General features: G+C 36.4%; 1 pseudogene; it reads right to left on the reverse strand.

The window, feature by feature from the left end:
* Positions 1–23,215, reverse strand: part of LOC103019586 (disintegrin and metalloproteinase domain-containing protein 21-like) — a 35,182-nt pseudogene extending 11,967 nt beyond the window's left edge.
* Between the last annotated feature and the right edge of the window lie 396 nt (positions 23,216–23,611).

Consider the following 23,611-nt stretch of genomic DNA (forward strand, 5'->3'; position numbering starts at 1 on the left):
GGAACGAGACAAGGATGTCCACTCTCACCACTATTATTCAACATAGTTCTGGAAGTCCTAGCCACGGCAATCAGAGAAGAAAAAGAAATAAAAGGAATACAAATTGGAAAAGAAGAAGTAAAACTGTCACTGTTTGCGGATGACATGATACTATACATAGAGAATCCTAAAACTGCCACCAGAAAACTGCTAGAGCTAATTAATGAATATGGTAAAGTTGCAGGTTACAAAATTAATGCACAGAAATCTCTTGCATTCCTATACACTAATGATGAAAAATCTGAAAGAGAAATTATGGAAACACTCCCATTTACCATTGCAACAAAAAGAATAAAATACCTAGGAATAAACCTACCTAGGGAGACAAAAGACCTGTATGCAGAAAACTATAAGACACTGATGAAAGAAATTAAAGATGATACCAACAGATGGAGAGATATACCATGTTCTTGGATTGGAAGAATCAACATTGTGAAAATGACTATACTACCCAAAGCAATCTACAGATTCAATGCAATCCCTATCAAATTACCAATGGCATTTTTTACGGAGCTAGAACAAATCATCTTAAAATTTGTATGGAGACACAAAAGACCCCGAATAGCCAAAGCAGTCTTGAGGCAAAAAAATGGAGCTGGAGGAATCAGACTCCCTGACTTCAGACTATACTACAAAGCTACAGTAATCAAGACAATATGGTACTGGCACAAAAACAGAAACATAGATCAATGGAACAAGATAGAAAGCCCAGAGATTAACCCACGCACCTATGGTCAACTAATCTATGACAAAGGAGGCAAAGATATACAATGGAGAAAAGACAGTCTCTTCAATAAGTGGTGCTGGGAAAACTGGACAGCCACATGTAAAAGAATGAAATTAGAATACTCCCTAACACCATACACAAAAATAAACTCCAAATGGATTAGAGACCTAAATATAAGACTGGACACTATAAAACTCTTAGAGGAAAACATAGGAAGAACACTCTTTGACATAAATCACAGCAAGATCTTTTTCGATCCACCTCCTAGAGTAATGGAAATAAAAACAAAAATAAACAAGTGGGACCTAATGAAACTTCAAAGCTTTTGCACAGCAAAGGAAACCATAAACAAGACGAAAAGACAACCCTCAGAATGGGAGAAAATATTTGCAAATGAATCAACGGACAAAGGATTAATCTCCAAAATATATAAACAGCTCATTCAGCTCAATATCAAAGAAACAAACACCCCAATCCAAAAATGGGCAGAAGACCTAAATAGACATTTCTCCAAAGAAGACATACAGACGGCCACGAAGCACATGAAAAGATGCTCAACATCACTAATTATTAGAGAAATGCAAATCAAAACTGCAATGAGGTATCACCTCACTCCTGTTAGAATGGGCATCATCAGAAAATCTACAAACAACAAATGCTGGAGAGGGTGTGGAGAAAAGGGAACCCTCTTGCACTGTTGGTGGGAATGTAAATTGATACAGCCACTATGGAGAACAATATGGAGGTTCCTTAAAAAACTAAAAATAGAATTACCATATGACCCAGCAATCCCACTACTGGGCATATACCCAGAGAAAACCGTAATTCAAAAAGACACGTGCACCCGAATGTTCATTGCAGCACTATTTACAATAGCCAGGTCATGGAAGCAACCTAAATGCCCATCAACAGACGAATGGATAAAGAAGTTGTGGTACATATATACGATGGAATATTATTCAGCCATAAAAAGGAACGAAATTGAGTCATTTGTTGAGAAGTGGATGGATCTAGAGACTGTCATACAGAGTGAAGTAAGTCAGAAAGAGAAAAACAAATATCGTATGTTAATGCATGTATGTGGAACGTAGAAAAATGGTACAGATGAGCCAGTTTGCAGGGCAGAAGTTGAGACACAGATGTAGAGAATGGACATATGGACACCAAGGGGGGAAAACTGCGATGAGGTGGGGATGGTGATGTGCTGAATTGGGCGATTGGGATTGACATGTATACACTGATGTGTATAAAACTGATGCCTAATAAGAACCTGCAGTATAAAAAAACAAACAAAACAACTAATACTAAACTTTCATTGGGTTATATGTATGGAGATATGTTAATATAAATGTTTCAGACATTACATGAAATTTCTAAAAATCTTATATTTGTATTTGTATGGAAATATGTTAATATAAATGTTTCAGACATTACATGAAATTTCTAAAAATCTTATATTTGTATTTGTATGGAAATATGTATGGAAATACGTTAATATAAATGTTTCAGACATTACATGAAATTTCTAAAAATCTTATATTTGTATTTGTATGGAAATATGTATGGAAATATGTTAATATAAATGTTTCAGACATTACAGGAAACGTCTAAAAATCTTATATGTTCTGGTATAATGTTATAAGTAATAATCCTAGTTATTACTTTAAAATGTATATCTCAGAAATAACTAATTTTCTTGTCAACTGCATTATTATGAACTTTCATCAAATCTTTAACCATGGTCATTTTTAAGTCTTTTGTCATTTACAGACAGTTCTGGGTGTACTCTGATGATTTTGCAAATATGTTCCTATAAAAGAGTTTCATCTTCAAGAAATTCATGGAAAAGACTCTGACAAGTACAGGTTTCTGGTAACTGACTGTACTGCTGAACTGAATGAATAAGCATTTTCAGAACTCTAATGAAAAACTGATGAACCCATAAAAGTGCTAACAAAAGATCAAGATGAAAAAAAAGAAATTAATTACATGGGACTGAGTGAACTGATGAGGATGAGTATAATTTTTGTGACTTTCTGTCTGAATTAAAAAAAAAAAAAATCCCACAAGGACTCAGAGGAAAAGAATATACAAATCAATTTTCACTGCAAAGTAAAGGAGCTGTTACAGTGGAGGATTACTGGACTGAATGTCAATGTTATGACATAGTATAAGTGTGTTTCATGTTTGGTAATTGCAATCATTGTTGCTTTTGTTGTGGTCATCCATGTACAATGCTTGGTGTCAGTCTATCTATCTCTTGTAAAAATAAAATACAGTGTGTGTGTGTGGAAAAAAAAAAAAAAAAAAACAACTACAATGAGGTATCATCTCACACCAGTTAGAATGGGCATCATCAGAAAATCTATAAACAACAAATGCTGGAGAGGGTGTGGAGAAAAGGGAACCCTTCTACACTGTTGGTGGGAATGTAATTTGATACAGCCACTATGGAGAACAATATGGAGGTTCCTTAAAAAACTAAAAATAGAATTACCATATGATCCAGCAACCCCACTACTGGGCATATACCCAGAGAAAACCGTATATCAAAAAGACATATGCACCCCAATGTTCATTGCAGCACTATTTACAATAGCCAGGTCATGGAAGCAACCTAAATGCCCATCGACATACGAATGGATAAAGAAGATGTAGTACATATATACAATGGAATATTACTCAACCATAAAAAGGAACGAAAATGGGTCATTTCTTGAGACGTGGATGGATCTGGAGACTGTCATACAGAGTGAAGTAAGTCAGGAAGAGAAAACAAATATCGTACATTAATGCACGTATGTGGAACCTAGAAAAATGGTACAGATGAACCGGTTTGCAGGGCAGAAATTGAGACACAGATGTAGAGAACAAACGTATGGACACTAAGAGGCGAAAGCCACGGCGGGGTGGTGGTGGTGGTGTGATGAATTGGGTGATTGGGATTGACATGTATACACTGATGTGTATAAAATTGATGACTAATACAAACCTGCTGTATAAAAAAATAAATAAGATTCAAATTTTAAAAATAAAATAAAATAAGATACTTAGGAATAAATTTAACCAAGGAAGTGAACTCTCTACACCAAAAACCACAAGACTTTGATGAAAGAAATTGAAGCAGACACTAACAAATGGAAAGATATGCTGTATTTATATATTGAAAGAATTAATATTGTTAAAATGTCCATAGTAACCAAAGTAATCTACAGATTCAATGCAATCACTATCAAATTAGAATGGTATTTTTCACTGAAATAGAATAAACAATCCTAAAATTTATATGGAACCAATAAAGAGCCAAATAGCCAAAGGAATCTTGAGAAAGAAGAACAAAACAGGAGGCTTCATGCTTCCTGATTTCAACTACATACAAAACTATAGTAATGAAAACAGTACGGTACTGCCATAAAAACAGACACACGGATCAATGGAACACAGTAGAGAGCCCAGAAATAGCCCCCCACATATAGGATAAACTAATATTTGATAAGGGAGCCAAGAATAATCAATAATAGTATTGGAAAAGCTGGATAACCACATGAAGGAGAATAAAATTGTAACCCTACATTACACTACTCACCAAATGAACTCAAAATAGATTAAAGATTTAAACATAAGACCTAAAACCATTAAATTCCCAGAAGAAAATAGGGGAAAACTCCTTGACCTTGGTCTGGAACCTATTTTCTGGATTTGACACTGGAAGTACAAACAACAAAAGCAAAAATTAAAAACTGGGACTACATCAAACCAAAGACACAGCAAAAGAAACAACAAAATTAAAAGGCAATCTATTGAATGGGAGAAACATTTGCAAATCGTATATAATATCCAAAATATATAAAGAACTCATACAAGTCAATAGCAAATGCTCCCAAAACAAAAAACAAACAAAACAAAACCACAACTGGAAAATGGGCAGAGAAACTGAATAGACATTTCCCAGAGAAGACATATAAATGGCCAACAGGTACAGGAAGAGGTCCTCAACATCACTAATCATCAGGGAAAAGCAAATCAAAACCACAATGAGATATTACCTCACACCTCTTAGGATGGTTATCATTGAGAAGAAAAGAGATAAGTATTGGTGAGAGTGTGGAGATATATTTAAGATTGTTATATCTTAACCATTGTGCATTGTTGGTGAGAATGTAAATAGAGCCACAAAGGAAAACTGTATATGAGTGCTTCAAAAAATTAAAAATAGAACTAACATATGACCCAACAATCCACTTCTGGGTATACGTCCAAAGGAATTGAAATCAAGAATCATAGCTATATCTGCACTCCAATATTCATTCCAGCATTATTCACAATAGCCAGATAGGAAAACAACCTATGTGTCCATCAATGGATGTTTAGGTAAAGAAAATGTGGTATACATATACAAGGAATACTATTCAGCCATAATAAAGAAGGAAATCCTGCCATTTGTGACAACTTGGATGAACAATGAACATGAGGACCTTGTGCTAAGTGAAATAGATCAAAGAAAGACAAATTCTGTATGATATCACTTATACATGGAACCTAAAAAAGCTGAACTCAGAAAAATCGACAGTAGAGTGGTGATTAACAGGGCTGGGGGAGCGGGAAAGGGGGAGATATTTGTCAAAAAGTGCAGACCTCTAGTTACAAGATTGACAAGTTCTGATCTAATGTACAGCATGGTGATGATAGCTAAAAATACTGTATTATATACTGGAAAGTTGGTAAGAGAGAAGATCTTAAACGTTTTCACTACACACACACAAAGGTAATTATGTGATGGGATGGAGGTATTAGCTAATACTGATAGTTATTTTTTAAATACATAAATATATCAAGTAGACACATTGTTCACTTTAAACCTACATACAAATAATATCTCAATATGGCTGAACAAACAAACAAACAAAAATACTGCCAAAAATCCATCAGGCAAAATGTTGCATAAATTCATAGGACATCTAAGTGTTCTGAAGAGGATTGTTCCTGGGCACAGAAAGGAGAACCCAGAAATAAATTAGTTTTGAGTAGTCATGTTTGTCTATCACCCTTTCAAAATTCTTGAATTTAATTCTTCTTTTGTGTCTCATTTGCCAATACTTGTCCCAGATCATATTATCTCCTGCTTAAAGGAGGACAATGGTGGTATTTTGTGAGGACAAAGGAGGTTGGTAAGTTTAGACGTCTTTGATATGGGTATAGAATGTGGAGAAAACTGGAGGCTGATGCATGGTATTTTTCTAATTGAAAAGCTATTATAAGATTTTTAAACTAAGCATGATTTCAAAGTCAGTAAGATTATTAAGACTACCATGACCCAGAAGATAAATTAATAGTCTATTAGCAAATATATACTTTTGGTAGAATTAGAATCTACTGTTATTACAAAAAAGGAGCAAAGAAAAAATTATGCCAAACAAAACAAACTTGTGTAAAGAGGTCTGGCTATATATGAAAAGGAGAGATGGATTTCACAATAGTTGTAATTCACAACAGTGTCTATGTCAAAAAATGAAACATGACCATGTTTTGCTAACTGGTAGTCTTGAAATGATTTGTATGTTTTAATGAACTATTCTGTGTTTTGTGAAATCATGCAGATTTGTAAAGTTTTGTGTTCAGAATGACATCAGCAAAATGTCAGACTAAGGAAGCTCTATGCTCTCATTCCCCCCACAGAAAAGTTGAAAGAAAAAAAACCTAGAAACTATCTGAACCAACATTTTTGGAGCTCTCAGAAAATATCAAAGGTGTAACAGCACCCAAGGAAATGCCCAATGAAGACAAAGCCTTCTTCAAATATTTCTAGAAATTCTTGGACACCTCTGTCCAAACATAAGCTCAGTATGAGATAGAGAAATGAGTGTTCAGTGAGCACAAAAAACCAGGAATAGTCTTTGAAAAATTTGTTTGGAAAAGTCTCAAATGGCCTTAAACAATCAAATTTTTATGTTTTGTTTTGTTTTGTCATGGCTGCACCACGTGGCATGTGGTATCTTAGTTCCCTGACCAGGGATTGAATCCGTGCCCCCTGCAGTGGAAGCATGGAGTCTTAACCACTGGACCGCTAGGGAAGTCCCAATAATAAAATTGTAAAAATCATCACTGGGAATGATGAGAATATAACTTCCAGAATTACCACAGTATAATAAAAAAAAGCCCAATGTTCGATAGCAACAACAAAAAAATCACAAGGCATGCAAAGAAACAGGAAAACATGGCTCATTCAAAAGAACAAAATAAATTAACAGAAACCATCCCTGATGGAGCCCAGACATCAGACATACTAGGTAAAGACTGTAAAAACAACTGTCTTAAATATATTCAAAGAGGTAAGGGAAAACATGGACAAAGAGATAAAGTAGGACTTTATATATTTATAAAAGGGTAAATTCACCAAGAAGATATAATAATTATAAAAATATATGCAAAATGCAACATAGTTCCAGAATATATGATGCAAGCATTTACAAAATTGAAGTGAGAAATATAGTTTTATAAAAACTGTTGGAGACTTCAATATACCACTATAAATATTTGATATAATGGGACAAAAAGTTGATAAGGAAATAGGATTTGAACAAACCTTGAACCAATTGGATCTAACAGACATACAGAACACTCCACACAACAAGAGAAGAATACACATTTTTAAAGTTTTTAGTTTTGTTGTTTGTATGTCTTTTGGTTTTAATGACATATATTTGGCATCTAATATTGTATTAATTTTAGGTGTACAACATAATGATTTGTATATATATATACTGAGAAATTATTACCACAATAAATTTAGATAACATCCATCACTACATACAGTTAGAAATTTTTTTCTTGTGACTAGAACTTTTAAGACCTACTTAGTATTGTTAACTATAGTCACCATGCTGTACAATACATTCCCAGGAATAATTTGTCTTATAACTGGAAGTGTGTACCTGTTGACCACCTTTACCCATTTTGCCCACCCTCCATCTCCTGCCTCTAGCAACCACCAATCTATTCTCCATATCTATAAGTTTGAGTTTAAGAGTCCACATATACATGAAATTATACAGTATTTGTATTTCTCTGTCTGACTTATTTCACTTAGTGTAATGATGTTAAGGTTCATCCATGTTGGTGCAAATGGCAAGATTTGCTTTTTTTTATGGCTGAAGAATACTTACTTTATCCATTCATCCCTTGATGGACTTTGTTCTTCTCCTTCAATATTATGTTGAATATTCTGGGGCTTTGCTTCTGCATATAAACTTAATCAGTTTGTCAGTATCCACAAAATAAAAGGTTGGCATTTTTATTGGGATTGCACTGGAGTCCTAGATCAAGTTGGAAAGAAGTGACATTTTGACAATATTTAGTCTTCTTACCCATGAACAGGGAATACCTCTCCATTTACTTAGATCTTTGATTTTTTTCATCAGAGTTTTGTAGGAAAATTCAAAAATCCCTTGAGAAGGATCAATCAAGATGGTGACATAGGAGGACATGAAATTCACCTCTCCCATTAACACATTAAAAATACATCTACATGTGGAACAATTCTCACAGAAAAATAATTGGAAACTGGCAGAAAGACTCCTCTACAGCCAAAGCTATAAGAAATATCCAAGTGTAATCAGGTAGGAAGGGAAGAAAAGCGAACACGTTGAGACTTGTGCCACTGGGAGGGAACTCAGAGAAAAAGGGAGAATGCACCAGTGGAGATCCACCCTGGGGAGTGAACAGTGAGAAACAGAGATTGGGGGCCCTATTCCTGGGGGCCTATACAGGGATGATGAACCCCCTTGGCTGGTTGGAGGACTTGTGAGACTAACAGAAGGGCTGTGGGAAGCCTGGACTCTGCTTGTGAGGAGAGTGTGCTGGCTTGCCCCCAAGGCAGGCCAGAGAGGGCAGGTAGAGGTTTCCCACAACCCCAGCCTGTTTCTTGGTACGCCTCAGCTTGAGCCAAGCAAACACTCCAGCCCTGCTTACTCCATGACACAGCATGGCACTGGATCTAGGGCTGCCACAATTGGAAAGAAAACTTGACTGTGGGATGCAGAGGTGACCTGGTCCTTGGGTGGAGCCTGGGTGGGGCAGCAGCGGCCACTGTTGGTGCTTATGCAAGCAAGCATCAGAAGAGACCCAGAACTCTGACAGTGGCCTCTCCACCACAACTCATACCCCAACATACGCCAAGAGTCCATGCAGGCCCTGCCTTCCCTGCAGTGCAGCTCCACAACAGGGCAGGGGTGGTGGAGGCTGTGAAGAGTGATCAGCTGTGAGGGTCAAACGGAACTTGTACCCAAGACTGCATCTGAGCAGAGTGAGGGAAACAATTACAGGCGCCTGCAAATCAGAGACAGCTCAGACATCTTTCTGTGGCCAACATGAACAGAGAGTCCACATGGTATCCCCTTGCTTCAGCAATCCCTCTGGGGCAAGGGTCCCTGTGCTGGGAGAGGGGAAAGAACTCACTTAAGGGAACAGAGCCAGCTTGGGCCTGACTCTCATGGCTTCTGCTCCAGCAAGTTGAGATCAGACCCCACTCTGGATAGGGCAGTGATGGCCACAGAGCAGAGGGGAAGTCCTGTCTCACATCCAGGTCCAGTTGTAGCCCCTCCTTCTCTAGCCCAACCCACTACCAGGGTGATAGCTGCCAGCACACCATGAGGAAAGACATGACTTACATCCAGGTTAAATCCAGCTTTCATACCAAAGGCAATGGGCACATGTAGTCTGTATAGGGATACTGCCACATTAGAAAACCCCTTCAAGGCTGAAATATGTAAATGATTCACATAAATTCATAAAGGTAAAGAAAGTTAAGAAAAATGAAAAGGCAGAGGGACTACTCTCAATTGAAAGAGCAAGAAAAACACATGAAAAAATAAATAATGAAACAGAAATAAACAATTTACTAGATAAAGAATTCAAAACATTGGTAATAAAAATGTTAACTGAATTAGGGGAAAGAATTGATGTAAACAGCAAACATTTTAACAAGGAACTAGAAAATATGAAAAGAACCAACCCAAAATGCATAATTCAATAGCTGAAATAAACACCACAAATAAACACCACACTAGAAGAAATGAATAACAGACTAAGTGATACAGAAGACCACAAGTGATCCAGAAAATAGAATAATGAAAATCACCCAATCAGAACAGCAAATAGAAAAACAAATTTTTAAAAACAAAAGCAATTTAAGAGACCTCTGGGGTAACATTAAACATACCAACATTTGCAGTATAGGGGTCCCAGGAGAAGAGAAAGAAAAGAGAATTGAGCATGTATTTGAGGAAATTATGTCTGAAAAATTTCAAAACCTGAAGGGGGAAACAGATATCCAGGTACAGGAAGCAAAGAGGATCCCAAACAAGGTGAACCTGACGGACCCTCAAAAAGATGTTATAATTAAAATGGCAAAATTTAAAGATAAAGAGACAATTCTAAAGGTAGTAAGAGAAAAACAAAGTCTTATACAAGGGAATCCCCATAAGGCTATCAGCTGACTTCTCTTCAGAAACTTTGCAGGCCATAAGGGAGTGGCATGATATATTCAAAGTTCTGAAAAGGAAACACCTGCAGCATAGGAAACTCCACCAAGGAAGACTACCATTCAGAATAGAAGGAGAGATAAAGAACTCCTCAGACAAGTAAAAACTAAAAGAGTTCATCAGTACTAAACCTACCTTAAAATAAATGTTAAAGGGACTTCTCTAAGTGGAACAGAAGTAAGAATCTATAAGAAAGGGGAAATTCCACTAGAAAAGGCAAATGTCTAGTAAGGACTGAGGATCAACCACTTCATTAAGCTAGTATATAGATTAAAAGACAAAAAATTCCAAAATCAACTATAACTACAATAAAGAGTAAAGGGAAAAACATGAAGCTGTAAAATATAATATTAAAAACACAAAGTGTGGGGAAGGGGCACTAAAAATGTGGATCTTTAAGAATGTGTTTGAACTTAAAGGACTACCTGTATAAAACAAGTAGATATAGTTATAGATCAATATATGTGAATCCCGTGGTAACCACAAATAAAAAGCTGACAATAGATACACAAAAACAAGAGAAAGAAACACAAGCATTCCACTAAAGAAAATCATCAAACCACAAGTGCAGGACCTAAAGGAAGATGAAAAAACAGGGAAGAACTATGAAAACAAACAGTAAACAAGTTAAAAATGGCAATCAGTACATAGCTATCCATAATTACTTTAAATGTCAATGGACTAAATGCTCCAATCAAAAGATATAGGGTGGCTGTTTGGATAAAATAACAAGACCCATTCATATGCTGCTTACAAGAGACTCACTTCAGAACTACAAACACAGACTGAAAGTGAGGAGATGGAAAAAGATATTTCATGCAAACGGAAATGACAAGAAAGCCAAGGTAACAATACTCATATAAAACAAAGTAGACTGAGTAATATTCCATTGTATATATATACAACATCTTCTTTATCCATTCCTCTGTTGATGGACATTTAGGTTGCTTCCATGTCCTGGCTATTGTAAATAGTGCTGCAACGAACATTTGGGTGCATGTATCTTTTCGAATTATGGTCTTCTCCAAATATATGCCCAGGAGTGGGATTGATGGATCATATGGTAGCTCTATTTTTAGTTTTTTAAGGAACCTCCATACTGTTCTCCATAGTGGCTGTACCAGTTTACATTCCCACCAACAGTGTAAGAGGGTTCCCTTTTCTCCACACCCTCTCCAGCATTTATTGTTTGTAGACTTTTTTGATGCTGGCCATTCTGACCAGTGTGAGGTGATACCTCATTGTAGTTTTGATTTGCGTTTCTCTAATAATTAGTGATGTTGAGAATCTTTTCATGTGCTTTTTGCCCATCTATATGTCTTCTTTAGAGAAATATCTATTTAGATCTTCTGCCACTTTTGATTGGGTTGTTTGTTTTTTTGATATTGAGTTGCATGAGATGTTTGTATATTTTGGAGATTAACCTTGTTGGTTGCTTTGCTTGCAAATATTTTCTCCCATTCTGAGGGTTGACTTTTCGTTTTGTTGTTTCCTTTGCTCTACAAAAGCTTTTAAAGAAGATATGGTACATACATACAATGGAATATTATTCAGCCATAAAAAAGAACAAAATAATGCCATTTGCAGTAACATGGATGGACCTAGAGATCGTCATACTGAGTGAACTAGGTCAGACAGAGAAAGACAAATATCATATAATATTGCTTATATGTTAAATCTAAAACAAGGGGTGCAAATGAACTTACCTACAAAACAGAAATAGAGTTACAGATGTAGAAAACACACTTATGGACACCAGGGGGTAAGGAGGGGGAGGGATAAATTGGAAGATTGGGATTGAAGTATACACACTACTATATATAAGATAGATAACTAACAAGGACCTAATGTATAGCACAGGGAACTCTACTCAATACTGTGTAATGGCCTATATGGGAAAAGAATCTAAAAAAGAGTGGATATATGTATATGTATAACTGATTCACTTTGTTGTACACCTGAAACTAACACAACATTGTAAATCAACTATACTCTAATAAAAATTAAAACAAACAAAACAAAACAAAAAAAATAAACTTTTTAAAAAAGGCTACAACAAAATACAAATAAGGGCATTATATAATGATAAAGGAATCAGTACAAAAGAAGACAGTAAACTCATTAACACATATGCACCCAATACAGGAGCACCTAAATATATAAAGCATATACTAACAGACATCAATGAAGAAACTGACAATAATACAATAATAGTAGGGGACTTTAACACCCCAATTACATCAATGAATATATCATCCAGACAGAAACTCAATAAGGCAACAGTGGCCTTAAATGACACAATAGACTAATTGGACTTAATAGATATCTACAGGACACTCCATACTAAAACAGCAGAATACTCATTCTTTTCAAGGACACATGGAACGTTCTCCAGGATAGGTCACATGTTAGGCCACAAAACAAGTCTCAACAGATTTAAGAGGTTAGAAATTATATCAAGCATTTTTTTAACCACAACTTTGTGAGACTAGAAATCAATTACAGAAAGTAAAATGGGAAAGAACTAACATGTGGTGACTAAACATTATGCTGCTAAAAATCCAATAGGTCAAAGAGGATATAAGAGGAAGAAATCAAAGCAGATATCAGAAAATACTTCAGGCAAATGAAAATAAAAACAGAACTCACCAAAAACTATAGGATTCAATGAAAGCAGATCTAAGAGGAAAGTTTACAGTGATACAGGCCTTCTTCAAGAAATAAGAAAAGTTTCAAATAAACAATCTAACCTACCAACTAAGGGAAGTAGAAAAAGAAGGATAAAAAACAAAGCCCAAAGTCAGCAGAAGGAAGGAAATAATAAAGATCAGAGAGGAAATAAATAAAGTAGAGATTAAAAAATAGAAAAGATTAATAAAACCAAGAGCTACATTTTTGAAAAGATAAACAAAATTGATAAACCTTTAGCCTGACATACCAAGAAGAAAAGAGAGAGGACCCAAACAAACAAAATAAGAAATGAAAGATGAAAATAACAACCAATACCACTGAGATACAATCATAAGAGAATACCACAAACAGTTGTATGCCAACAAGTTGGACAACCTAGAAGAAATGGACAAATTTCTAGAAACATACAATATGTCAAGTCTGAATTGAGAAGAAATAGACAATTTGAACAGACTGATCACTAGTAGTGAAATTGAATTTATAATTTAAAAAACTCTCAGCAAACAGAAGTCCAGGACCATACAGCTTTACAAGGGAATTTTACCAAACATAAAGAAGAACTAATACCTATCCTTCTCAAATTATTCCAAAAAATTGAAGAGGACTGAACACTCCCAAATTCATTCTACAAGGCCATCATTACCCTGTTGATTGGATATTACAGTCCAATATCTTTGACAAATATAGGTGCAAAAATCTTCAACAAAATATTGGCAAACCAAATCCAACAATATATAAAAAGGATCATACACCATGATAAAGATAGATTTATTCCAAGGACGAAAGATGGCTCAATATCTATAAATCAATCAGTGTCATGAACCACATTAACAAAATGAAGGATAAATATCACATGATCACCTCAAGAGATAAAGAAAAAACATCTGACAAATTTCAACATCCATTCATGATAAAAACTCTAATCAAAATCAGTATAGAGGGAACATATCTCAACATAATAAAGGCCATTTACAACAGCCCCACAGCTAACATCATACTCAACAGTGAAAAGCTGAAAGCCTTTCCTCTAAAATCAGGAACATGATAAGGAAGTTCACTCTCACTACTTCTGTTTAACATAATATTGGAAGTCCTAGCCACAGCAATCAAACAAAAAAAAGAAATAAAAATTATCCATATTGGAAGGAAAGCAGTAAAACTGTCACTATTTGCAGATGACATGGTACTATATACAGAAAGCCCTAAAGTCTCCACCAAAAAATGATTAGAATAAATGAATTCAGTAAAGTTGCAGGACAGAAGAGTAATAAACAGAACTCTATTGCTTTTCTATACACTAATTATGAACTATCAGAAAGAAAGCAAGAAAACAATCCTGTTTAAAATCACAATGTAAAGAATAAAATAACTCGGAATAAACTTAACCAACGAGGTGAAAATACTATACTCTGAAGACTGTAAAACACTGATGAAGGAAATTAAACCTGAAGTAAAGAAATGGAAAGATATCCCAGGTCCTTGGATTGGAAGAACTGATATTGTTAAAATTGTCATACTACCCAAAGCAATCTACAGATTTAATGCGATTCCTATCAAAATACCCATGACATTTCCCACAGAACTAGAATTAAATAATCTTAAAATTCATATGGAACCACAAGATACCCTGAATAGCCAAAGAAATCTTGAGAAAAAAGAACAAAGCTGGAGGTATCACCTTCCTGATTTCGGACTATACTAAAAAACTACTGTAATCAAAACAGCATAGTTTAATGGAACAGAATAGAGAGCCCAGCCATAAATCCACACATCTATGGTCAATTTTTCTATGACAAAGGAGAGAAGAATACACAATGGAGAAAAGACAGTCTCTTCAATAAGTGGTGCTGGGAAAACTGGACAGCTATGAGTAAAAGAATGAGATTAGAACATTTACTCATACCATATACAAAAATAAACTCAAAATGGATGAAAGACCTAAATGTAGGACCTGAAACCATAAAACTCTTAGAAGAGAGCTTTGGCAGAACACTCTTCAACATAAATCCTAACAATATTCTTTTGATCTGTCTCCTAAGGCAAAAGAAATAAAAGCAAAAAGAAACAAATGGGACCTAACTAAACTTAAAACTTTTGCACTGCAAAGGAAACCATAAACAAAACTAAAAGACAACCTACTGAATGGGAGAAAATATTTGCAAATGATGTGACTGACAAGGGGTTAATATCCAAAATATATAAACAGCTCATACAACTCAATATCAAAAAAAAAAAAACAAAAAAATTTGGCAAAAGATCTGAACAGACATGTTTCCAAAGAAGACATACAGATGGCTAACAGGCACATGATAAGATGCTCAACATGGCTAATTATTAAAGAAATGCAAATCAAAATAAGATATCACCTCACACCTGTCAGAATGGCTGTCATCAAACACTAAATAAAAAATGTTGGAGAGGGCTTCCCTGGTGGTGCCGTGGTTAAGAATCTGCCTATCAGTGCAGGGGACATGGGCTTGAGCCCTGGTCCAGGAAGATCCCACATGCCACAGAGCAACTAAACACGTGCACCAAAACTACTGAGCCTGTACTCTAGAGCCCATGAGCCACAACTACTGAGGCTGCACACCACAACTACTGAAGCCCATGCACCTAGAGCCTGTGCTCTGCAACAAGAGAAGCCACTGCAATGAGAAGCCTGTGGCACACCGCAGTGAAGAGTAGCCCCCACTTGCTGCAACGAGAGAAGGCCCATGCACAACAAAAAAGACCTAACGCAGCCAAAAATATTAAAAAAAAAAAATGTTGGAGAGCATGTGGAGAGCATGAGGAGAAAAGGGAAACTGTACACTCTTAGTGTGAATGTAAATTGATGCAGCCACTATGGAAACAGTATGGAAGTTCCTCAAAAAATGGAAATTTTTGAGGAACCAGCAATTCCACTTCTGGTTATATATCCAGAAAATAATGAAAATGCTAATTTGAAAAGATACATGCACCTCAATGTTCATAGCAGTATTATTTACAATAGCCAATACGTGAAAGCAACCCAAGTGTCTATCAATAGATGCATCGTTAAAGAAGATGTGGTATGCATATATATATATAAATATAATAGAATGGAATATTACTCGGTCATAAAAAATAATGAAATTCTGCCATTTGCATTAACATAGATGGACCTAGAGAATATTACACTTAGTGAAATGTCAGACAGATAAAGACAAATATATGATATCACTTATACGTGGAATATAAAAAATAATACAAATGAATGTATATAGCAAAACAGAGAGACTCACAGATATAGAAAACAAACTAGTTGTTACCAGTGAGTAGATGGAAAATGGTAGGGACAAATAGTAGTATGGGATTAAAAGATACAAACTATTATGTATAAAATAGATAAGCAACAAGGATATATTTTATAACATAAGGAATTATAGCCATTATCTTGTAATAACTTTTAATGTAGTATTATCTGTAAAAATACTGAATCACTATGACGTATACCTGAAACTAACATAATATTGTAAATCAACTATACTTCAACTAAAAAAATGGAGATCTGATAGAAACAATAACTGCTGCATCCTTTAATGTTGGCACTTTATGTCCATATTCCCACTCCAAACACAACGTTGTCTTTGATTTACTATGCTGCTAGGGTTAAAGGGACATTTAAAAGTCTTCCACCTGTAGTGTGATGATGATAGTTCTTATTCCAGAGGCCAAAACCCTATGAGGAGGTTATTTCAAATGCCAAAGGTATCAATCCCAGTTAAATACCTTGGAACCTGGGGAAGTGACCACTGGGTAGGACAGCAAACCACTGAACCCACTGTAAGCTGGACTTCAGCCTAAACTCCATTTATTGGCTGCCGTCCATAAGCTCCCACTATAAGAGGGTCCACGATGATACTTTGGAGCTCTGAGTATCAATATCAATGCAGACACATTGTCCAATAACTCTCTCAAAGTCTAGGTATTTCTTTATCCCTAGTGTACAGACTCCCAAGAAAATGGCTATAGGTGTTGGGGGAAGGACTGGGAAAACCATTACATTATATATATACATAATGTTGATGTGAGCTTCCTAGGAACCTAGTGATTTCTTTAGTCAACAGATTCTGTATCTGAAAATCAGCTTTGTTCCAGGAACTGGACAGGGTTTATGATTTTTATTGTCACAACCATTCTTAGCCTCTTGCTCTTCCATTTTTGCCGCCTTCTGATTATAGATGGTAAACAACACCCTTTTTGTTTACTCATATTTTGCCACTTGAGATACCATGATTTGTTACCACCTCAAAAGTTCCTACAAATAAATTCCTTTAGCTGCCTCTCCAACCTTGGAAATTTTATAGTAATTGTGGTCCTAAAGCTTCTGGCTGTTAAGTACAGCATCCTGGCTTCTGTAACTTCAATGGTCCTAATTTTCCTAATGGCTGTTAACACCTACCTGTGACAAGCTGTCCTATCAACAAACTGCACTACAAAAGAGACACAACTGAACTCCTTTGAGATGCTGCTGCCCCTTGCACCACTGCATTCTTTTTTGTTTAAGCTTTAAAAATTTATTTATTTATTTTATTTTATTTATTTTTGGCTGTGTTGGGTCTTTGTTGCTGTGTGTGGGCTTTCTCTAGTTGCGGCGAGCAGGGGCTCCTCTTCATTGCAGTGCACAGGCTTCTTATTGCGGTGGCTTCTCTTGTTGCGGAGCACGGGCTCTAGGCCTGCGGACTTCAGTAGTTGTGGTGCGTGGGCTCAGTAGTTGTGGCGCATGGGCCTAGTTGCTCCGCGGCATGTGGGATCTTCCCGGACCAGGGCTTGAACCCGTGTCCCCTGCATTGGCAGGAGGATTCTTAACCACTGCACCACCAGGGAAGCCCCACCAGTTCATTCTTGATGGGTCTTCTGGCCTGACATAATACATGCAATGTGGCATGCCCATTTCCCTTGGCCTTGTTCTTCCAACTTTCATAATAAAGAAAGCATTTCCACTTTGCTTGGGATGAGCTATCACTATCTCCCTGTATTTAGTTGTTTCCCTAGCAATGAGTGTGCCTCATCTGGGGTGGGGTCCTTGCCAGGGTGCCAAATCCCACATCTCAAGAAAGTGCCCCAAATCAATGAATTCATGCTTACCTTGATTTAAATCTAGCACCCCTTTATATAATAACATCTCATAAGCCAATCTCAGATGTTTTCCCTTTCTTTAGCCACTGTATGCTACCTAATTCTTGCAGCTACATTAGTGTGTAATCTCATCCCTCCCTCATCAGGGTGTTGATATCTTCAGCCAGATTATACTGGGCATGGCACAGCACTACAGATATTAGGGCATCCAGGAAGAGAAATGGGGACAGTTCTTTTGGGTTCATATCAATCAGAGCCAATATCTTCAGGGGCATTCACCTAGATGTCACTATCTCATGTATAATGGTCCTGGGCTTTCCCACCTGAGCCATGACTTGCAACAGACTTGCTCTGGATGAGCATGTAAAAGTTTGGAGCTCTTGGATTCTATCTATACCTGTGAGTGCTCCCCAGCTACAATTTCTCTTCCTCTCCAGGAGATAAAGCCCACTTGTGTTGAATGGTTTCCGAGGTAGTTGATTTCTTTATAGCACTTCTGAGATGCACTCTTTGCACCTTCACCAAAAATCTCCCTGCACTCTTCACCCTGTGATATCACTTTTTTTTTTAACATCTTTATTGAAGTTTAATTGCCTTACAATAGTGTGTTAGCTTCTGCTTTATAACAAAGTGAATCAGTTATACATATACAATATGTTCCCATTTCTCTCCCCTCTTGCATCTCCCTCCCTCCCACCCTCCCCATCCCACCCCTCTAGGTGGTCACAAAGCACCGAGCTGATCTCCCTGTGCTGTGCGGCTGCTTCCCACTAGTTATCTATTTTACATTTGGTAGTGTATATATGTCCATGACACTCTCTTACCCTGTCACATCTCACCCCACCCCCTCCCCATATCCTCAAGTCCATTCTCTAGTAGGTCTGTGTCTTTATTCCCGTCTTGCCACTAGGTTCTTCATGGCCTTTTTTTTTTTTTTCCCTTAGATTCCGTATATATGTGTTAGCATACTGTATTTGTTTTTCTCTTTCTGACTTACTTCACTCTGTATGACAGACTCTAACTCCATCCACCTCATTACAAATACCTCCATTTCATTTCTTTTTATGGCTGAGTAATATTCCATTGTATATATGTGCCACATCTTCTTCATCCATTCATCTGTCGATGGACATTTAGGTTGCTTCCATGTCCTGGCTATTGTAAATAGAGCTGCAATGAACATTTTGGTACATGACTCTTTTTGACCCATGGTTTTCTCAGGGTATATGCCCAGTAGTGGGATTGCTGGGTCATATGGTAGTTCTATTTGTAGTTTTTTAAGGAACCTCCATACTGTTCTCCATAGTGGCTGTATCAATTTACATTCCCACCAACAGTGCAAGAGTGTTCCCTTTCCTCCACACCCTCTCCAGCATTTATTGTTTCTAGATTTTTTGATGATGGCCATTCTGACCGGTGTGAGATGATATCTCATTGTAGTTTTGATTTGCATTTCTCTAATGATTAATGATGTTGAGCATTCTTTCATGTGTCTGTAGGCCATCTGTATATCTTCTTTGGAGAAATGTCTATTTAGATCTTCTGCCCATTTTTGGATTGGGTTGTTCGTTTTTTTTGTTATTGAGCTGCATGAGCTGCTTGTAAATCTTGGAGATTAATCCTTTGTCAGTTGCTTCATTTGCAAATATTTTCTCCCATTCTGAGGGTTGTCTTTTGGTCTTGTTTATGGTTTCCTTTGCTGTGCAAAAGCTTTTAAGTTTCATTAGGTCCCATTTGTTTATTTGTGTTCTTATTTCCATTTCTCTGGGAGCTGGGTCAAAAAGAATCTTGCTGTGATGTATGTCATAGAGTGTTCTGCCTATGTTTTCCTCTAAGAGTTTGATAGTGTCTGCCCTTACACTTAGGTCTTTAATCCATTTTGAGTTTATTTTTGAGCATTGTGATATCACTTTTGATAGCAGTAGGCACCGTCACTATAGGGAATTCCATCCTGCATATATACATCTTTTGGGCACTGATGAGATGTCCCATTGCACCACTTTGGAAGGTCACATTCATTGACCTGATGTCTACAGAGTTCCCCTGATGGCATGAACTTGCAGTCTTTGCAACAAAGCCCAAAAGCACAAGCAGCCCCAGGCCTCAGAGTGCAGTTCAACAGACAACAGGGATCTTGTTCACACTACTTTATAGATCCACAGTCACACTTCTCCTTCAATCACACCATTCCCACAGCACTTCAGCATAAAGACTGCCCCTGGAATTGGAGGATTGTGCAGACGTGATCCCTGGTTTAAAGTGGTCTTTGTAAAATCTGCATAACTACAGTTCATGAATCTCTCTGCTGGCACTCTGATAGCATTCATGATGCAAGCACTTTTGCCTACACAAACAGAATTCTTCATCATGCTGCATGCCCAGAGTATGACCTAACTCACGAGCTACAGGGGGGACAAAAACAGACCAGGGACCTTCTTTGAAATTATTAACTCCAATTGAGAGGAAGATGACATATTCCTGCCACATAGGCTACACCAAGGACACTTATAAGTGAAACTTTAATGAAAATATTTGCATCATCATACTGTAGCCAGGAAAAACTGATTTGTTTCCATTGAGAGAAATCTTCTATCTTTATTAGTAATTCGTGTCCTCTCTCTTTTTTTTTTTTTAGTGTGGGTAAAAGTTTATAAATTTTATTGATATTTTCAAAGAACTAGCATTTGGTTTCATTGATTTTTCTCTATTAATTTTCAATTTCATTATTTTCTGCTTTAATTATTATTATTTCTTCTTTTCTGCTTACTTTGGATTAAATTAGATAGCAGATTATTAGTTCAGATCTTCTTTCTAATGTACTCAGTCAGTGTTATAAATTTTCCTAAACACAGCTTTTACTGTATCCCATTAATTTTGAAAAGCAGTAGGATTTCCAATCTTTGAAATTTGTTTCAGAAAGTGTCCTATTTGGTAAATGTTCCATGTGAGTTTCAGAAAAATGTGTTCTGCTGTTGTTGAATGAACTATTTTATAAATATCAATTATATCCAGTTGATTGATGGTGCTTTGAGTTCAGCTATATCCTTCCTTACTGATTTTCTGCTGGCTGGGTCTATCAATCACTGATAGAGAGTTGTTCACATCTCCAAATATAATAGTGCATTTGTCAGTTTCTTCTTGCAGGTTTATCATTTTTCACCTAAGTATTTTGCCACTCTGTTGTTAGGAACATACACATTAAAGATCGTTATGCCTTTTGGAGAATTGTCCACTTTCTCATTATTTAATGCTCCTTCATATACCTGAACATTTTCCTTGCTCTGAATTCTGCTTTATCTGAAATTAATATAGCTATTCCAGCATACTTTTGATTAGTATTAGCATAGCATCATTCTTCATCCTTTTACTGTTTATCAATGTCTTTATATTAAAAGTAGGTTTCTTGTAGACAACATATATCTGGTTCTTATATTTCATATACTCTGATAGTTTCTGTCTTTTAATATGTGTATTCACATTTAAAGTGATTATTGACATAGTTGTTTAATATCTATCATATTTGTAAAAGTTTTCTGTTCATCACTCTTTTTCTTTGTCTTCTACTGTTCCTTTTTTTTTTTTTTGCCTTCTGTGGTTTTAATTCTGAAAAACTTTCTCATTCAAATGAAGCCTATAAAACTTAATTCCCTTATGTGCCCTTCCATCCCCTTTACAGTATAATTGCCTTAAATATTTCCTCTATATGTATTGAGAACTACATTAGACAATACAATTTTTGCTTCAGCTATTAAATATAATTTAGAAAATTTAAGACGAAAAAGTCCACTGTATTTACCCATCTTTTTACTCTTCCATTGTCCTTCTTCCTTCCTGATATTGCAAGACTCCTTATTTTATAATTTCTGTTCTGTTTCAAGAATTTTCTTTAGCCATTGTTTCAAGCAGGTCTGCTGGTGACAAATTCTCTTAGTTTTCCTTCATCTGAGAGTGTCTTGGTTTCCTCTGCATTCGTGATGGATATTTTCACTGGATATAAAATTATGTATTGACGTTTTCTTTTAATTCTTGTCAAATATTTTGCTTCTTTTGGCCTATGTGGTTTCTAATGAGAAATCTGCTATCTTTCAAGTTGTTTTCCCCCTATGGATATGATTATGCAAGATAATGTTTCTCTCCAAGTATTTTCAAGATTTTTTCTTTGCCTTTAGTTTTCAAAATTATGATTATGATGTTAACTGGCATGGATTCCTTTGAGTATATCCTGTTTGTGATTCTCTGAGCTTCTTAAATCTGTAGGTTATGACTTTCACCAAATTTTAGAAATCTTCAGTCATTATTTCTTTGAGTACTTTGCACCCCTGCTCTAGTCTTCTCTCCTTCTGTAACTGTGATAACGTGAATGTTAGATCTTCTGTTGTAGTCCTAGAGGCTCCACGTATTTTTCCACTTTATTTTCTCTGTGCTTTTCACATTTAGTAATAAGTCTTTCTCTGTATTCAATATCACTACTTATTTCCTCTGTTTTCTCTATTTTGTTGTCGAGCCCATCCATTGACTTTTTGGCTTCAGGTTTTGTATTTTTCAGTTATAAAATTTCCATTATTTTCTTTTTTTATATCTTATACTTCTTTGGTGAGACTTTATTTTCCTGCAGCTTTCTCCTTTTTTCCAATTGTTTTGATCATATTTGTCATTGTTCATTGAAGCATTTTTTTTGTTGGCTACTTCAAAATTCTTGCCAGATAATACCAACATCTGCATCATCTCAGAGTTGGCAGCTGTTGATTGTCTTTTCTCATTCAAGTTGAAATTTCCTACTTCTTTATATGACAGGTGAATTTCCATTGTATTCTGAACGTTTTGGGTGTTATATTATGAGACTCTAGATCTTATATAAATATCAGGCCCCCTCTGAGAGTGTACTAGCAGAGGAAGAGAAGTGTTTCATTGTTATTGCTAGGTAGTGGTAGATGTCCAGGTCTCCACTCTGTTTCTGTTGACATGCTGAGGAGAAGGGGAACCTCATACTGTTAAAGTATGGAGTACATTCATTATCCCTCTTGGCCTCTGCTGACACCACCCTGATTGGGAGATTTAAGAATGCCTCACTACCGCTGCCCAAGTGGACTCCAATAACACTGTGGAATGGGAGCCTCATTACTACATTATGAGAATGAAAGTCCCTGAAGTCTATTTGACCTTCTCTGACACCACCCTAATGGGAGGTTCCTGAGGCACCTCCTGAGCTGGGTGAGATTGGACGTCTAATCTCCCCAGATGGCCTTTGCTTATGATGATGCATGTGGGGCTACAATTTTCCCCATGACATTTGACTGGAGTAGGATGGTTATTTTCGAAAAGGTTTCTGTCTTTCCAGGCTGCTCATTTCTTGTTTCTTCGGCTAGAGAGAGCAAACTTGTCTTGGGGCTTTGCTTGTTTGTGTCTATTGCATTTCAGGGTTTCAGCCTTCTCCAAACAGCAATGAGGATAAAAGAAAATGAAGAGAAATCACCACCATATTGTTCCGCAGGTCTCAATGTCCCTAGCTGGTCTG

The sequence above is a fragment of the Balaenoptera acutorostrata genome, chromosome 3, assembly GCF_949987535.1.
Source record: "Balaenoptera acutorostrata chromosome 3, mBalAcu1.1, whole genome shotgun sequence".
Classification (NCBI taxonomy): domain Eukaryota; kingdom Metazoa; phylum Chordata; class Mammalia; order Artiodactyla; family Balaenopteridae; genus Balaenoptera; species Balaenoptera acutorostrata.